This window comes from Leptonychotes weddellii, chromosome 8 (assembly GCF_054177405.1).
Source record: "Leptonychotes weddellii isolate Sample4059 chromosome 8, ASM5417740v2, whole genome shotgun sequence".
In the NCBI taxonomy this organism is placed as follows: domain Eukaryota; kingdom Metazoa; phylum Chordata; class Mammalia; order Carnivora; family Phocidae; genus Leptonychotes; species Leptonychotes weddellii.
The window spans coordinates 92,670,760-92,675,256 of NC_138376.1; the positions used below are offsets into that span (position 1 = coordinate 92,670,760).

General features: G+C 35.3%; 1 long non-coding RNA gene across 1 annotated transcript in view; it reads left to right on the forward strand.

The window, feature by feature from the left end:
- The first annotated feature begins 1,784 nt into the window (after nt 1-1,784).
- The window catches only part of LOC145722863 (uncharacterized), a 65,374-nt gene continuing 62,661 nt past the window's right edge, over nt 1,785-4,497 (forward strand). Inside the window, exon 1 of the long non-coding RNA XR_014147438.1 lies at nt 1,785-1,982. This is a non-coding gene — a long non-coding RNA (uncharacterized LOC145722863). The remainder of the gene's footprint in view (nt 1,983-4,497) is intronic.

A 4,497-nucleotide genomic window follows, 5' to 3' on the forward strand; every position in this document is an offset into this window, starting at 1 on the left:
GGCAAGCTGGTGAAGTTCACAAAACATTGCACTTGTGGGGTGGAAGCCATGAAGGGCAGGCAAGACAATTGAAGATAGAAGAACAAAGGAAAAAGGAAAAGCAGAGAAGGTATGTGATGGCGATTAGAAGCAGGGTGTAGTGCTGAGCAGAAGCAGGCAATGGTATGGGTGATAAAAAACAAGCAACACCTGTCAACAGAGAAGAGTGACAGTGACCAAAAATTGGAAGAAAGAGCAACTTCTGTCTCTGGGTGGGAAAAGGTCTCATGACCTTGCTGCTCATGAAAGAACAGGCATATGGAAGCTCCGTTCTTTCAACAAATACCAGGTGACAGATGTCTCCCAGGAAGTGGTATTCAGGATCTCTTGAAAACACATGCCATTACTTATAAAGCTAATCTAAACTTCCTGTAAAACTTATTTGTATCAAACAGTTCCATCCTCAATAATTTCAGTTTAAATATATTACATTTTGTCTAATTTAAATGTCTTTTTCTATTTATTATTTATAATAGCTACTATTAGTTTTTACTATTGTCAAAAATTAGGACATAATTAAACATGTAACATTAAAAACAATATTTAAAATGCTGATTAGAATGCGTTTTAGTTAACTTTTAGTCTCTTTAAAGGCAAACTCTTCATTAAAGTATATTTAGTTGTACATGGCTTAGATTATCAGAAATTTTATTTTCCCCATTTTGTTTTTTCAAAATATGACTGGCCATTACTCTGAGGTAGAGGAGAGTGTAAACATAATTAAAAGGAAAAAAATTAAAGTCCTAATTGTTTTAAGTGAGGTATTTGATATCTTGTAGAAATTACTGTTCTCCTTAGCTAAACTTGTAAGGAGATGCAAACAATATTGTTTGGAGCAAGAGGGAGATTTGGAGAGAATTGGAAAAAAAAGATTGAGGGTGAGGAGGACCCTAGATACAAAGAGCTGTATTTATTTTTTATGTCATCAGTAACTAATCTTCTTGTTAATGCTATCTTTGTTATTAATCCTTCATAGGGCCCTGAGCTCATATAAATTATTATGAAAATTATTAAACACAATACACACTCATATGCACGTGCTACTGAAAATTCATGCCATTTTGAAAATGCAGTAATTATTCAAGATTTTAAAATGTTTAAAAAAAATCTTACCTCTACAGTGATCCCTGAACTCAAGTTTTCTTCTGATTTCTAAGTAGGTACATATCAGAGGTGGTTCAAGGGTCTATTTCTAGCAATGGACAAAGTCACAAAAATGACAGACTGTGTTCTGCAGAATGCTTATGCTTCTTTGACCCTGAACCAGACCTTTTGTGTTTAATTCTGATTAGGCATAGTTTATCATAAACTTATTTACAACACTTAGCATTTATAGTTTCATAAAAATGATACTTTCTTTGCCCTTGTTTCTACATTAATGTTGTTACTGCCACAGATCTGTGGAATTTATGAAAACAGTTATCTAACTGATATATTCAGGGGGCCCTTGCCAGAATCACTCATATTTATACTTATTTCAAGGGTATCTGGGAGAGTTTGCACAGCTTAATCCAAGGCCTGTGCTTGTCACTGATCTTTTCCTGCATTTCTTCTGGTGGTACAAGTGAGAGAAAGAAGAAAAAGTTTTAATAAATTCTTGTTACCCACGACACTGGAGGTTTTTCTGTATTTATTTGATTTTTTTGTTGTTGTTCACTTCTTTTTGATTTAATAACTTCATGTTGAGAGAATTAAAGATGCCTTGAAAATCAGTAACAGGGGGATGATGTAATACATTTCAATGAGATAAAATTATTAGAGTAGATTACGAATAAGGGTGTAGTCCTTGATGAGCAAGCCCAAAGTGACCCTAGGTCAAAAAAACCCCCCAAAAACAAAAAAACAACTGATTAACTCAAGGCTAATTCAGAAACACATGTCTACAAACAGCCCACTTTTCCAACGGGACTTTTTCACGTATACACTGAACCTGCAGTCTTCTGGTAAAACGGGTATTGTATTATTCTGGATAGCTGTTTCTTCTGGGTATTTCTAAGCTAGCCATTAGAAAGTTTTTGTTTCAAAAGGTCAAAGTTCTAAAATATATTTTCAGTGCATCTGCTTTGGTAAACACGGTACATTGAAGGTAATTTAATTTTTTATTGAAGATATGGGATGATTCTATTAGCAGAAGAAAAATTATCTTAATTTTCTTGTGTAGGAGAACCCCACCAGGTTAATAATAAGTGGGTTTAAAAACAAAATCAACCAGGAAAAGAAAGACACAGGTTATTGCAAGGATGATGGGATGACTGTGGTGAGCCTGGGCCGTGGGCTGGCTGCTGGGATTTCTGGGAGCCTAGGAGATGACTTGCCATCGTACGTGACATAAGATTTCACATGACTCTTGGGGAGTGTTATTATGCAGTTGTATTCTATCTACTTGATTTTTGTTGTGGCTGGTATTCATTTCTCTTTTTTAAAAAGGACATGGAAGTTGTTTAAGTTCATGATTTTTCAAAGCAGTGAAAAACAAAATTCTATATGCAAAATCTCACGTAAACAGGATTTTATAAGATCCTCAGGGCTAGATTATGAGCTGTAACTTATCATCACATTTTAGAAGTTGGAAATGGGCCCAGAGAACTAATTATTTTGCCGAAGGCCATATAGCTAATAAGAGGCAAACACAGGATTTAAACCCAGATCTGTCTGACAATGAAGTCAGTATTATGTCTACACCACAATCGCAAAGGCAAAGCAGCTTTCTTCTAAGCCTTTTGCTCTGCATAAAATTAGCCTTAACAGTCTTTATCCTTTTGTTTTCTGTTCCGAGGGCATCATCAATTGCTAAGTTTTTCATATCACCTATTACCTATTTTTAGCTCATACGTGTGTGGGCCTGTATTGTTTGTTGTTCTAGGAAGGAGAATGTTGCGTTGTACGGCCACACTGACTTTTCTATTACACATCTCCACAGCATTTGTGCATGTCACTGTACTTGGAAACACGTAGATTATCTTTAAAAGAATATACACAAAAAACTGGTTAAAAATCATTGTGTTTGGGGAGGTTTGCTGAGTGGCAATGTGAGAAAAAGACAACTTTTTTTTTTTGGTACAACTTTTTGTTCCTTTTGAATATTATACTATGCGATATTTTACCAATAGCGAATTTAAAAATATCTCTGTATTATGGACATTTGGGATATGGCTGCTTAAGACCATGGAAAACTAGATGTATTTTTACAAATTCAAATCAGAAATGGAGTATTTTAAATTGTGGCTGTGTTGTTTAGCCAACGATTTACTGTGATACTAGATTTCGAAAGGTGCCAGGTAATCGAAATGCTTTTGGTATTTGGAGCTTGAATAGCAGAAGAAGACCCATGTAACAATAATTGCAACACAGAATTTTAGAATTGGAAGGTATATTATAGATTATTTAGTCCAATGTTTTTATTTAGTTATGAAGAAATTTCTTAGTTTGTGGCAGAGCCGGGAAAACAAAACAAAAACACGTCTTTGGGCTGTAAGTTTGATGTGGCCTCTAATCTACTGTATGGCAAAGGTTGGCATGGTTAATCCTAGGAAAAAAGATACCTAGAAAAATAATTATTATACCATATTCTGAAGATCAGGTATCTTCTCTTGGACACATCTTTAAGAAAAGCATTTAAATTCACTTTGCTAATTCAAAAAGGAAAGTTAATTTTTCAGAAAATAGCTGTTTGACACATCTGTGGCCTATTAAATGATTAATTAATGTCCAAAAGGAAAAACACACACACAAACAAAATTTGTGGTTAAGTCATGACAGCACTAGTTATTTTTATCAGCCTAAATTCATACTTGTAACTGTTCTCATTAGTAGAATATTCTCATTAGCCTGGTATGTTATTACGCGATCCTCAGAGATATCTTGGGTGGGCATCCAACAGATGATGTAACCACTCAATTAAAGAATTGCAGTGCTCCTGGATGTATATGGCAACCTTTCTTTAGAAAGTTCTTTTTCTAAGAAGTTTTTTATTTTTTTATTTATTTTTTTATTATGTTATGTTAATCACCATACATTACATCATTAGTTTTTGATGTACTGTTTCATGATTCATTGTTTGCATATAACACCCAGTGCTCCATGCAGAACGTGCCCTCTTTAATACGCATCACCAGGCTAAGCAATATTCCCACACCCCTCCCCTCTAGAACCCTCAGTTTGTTTTTCAGAGTTCATAGTCTCTCATTGTTTGTCTCCCCCTCCGATTTTCACCCCCTTCATCCTTCCCCTCCTGCTATCTTCTTCTTTTTTTTTTTTAACATATAATGTATTATTTGCTTCAGAGGTACAGATGTGTGATTCAACAGTCTTGCACACTTCACAGAGCTCACCATAGCACATACCCTCCCCAATGTCTATCACCCAGCCACCCCATCCCTCCCACCCCCCACCACTCCAGCAACCCTCAGTTTGTTTCCTGAGATTAAGAATTCCTCGTATCAGTGAGGTCATATGATA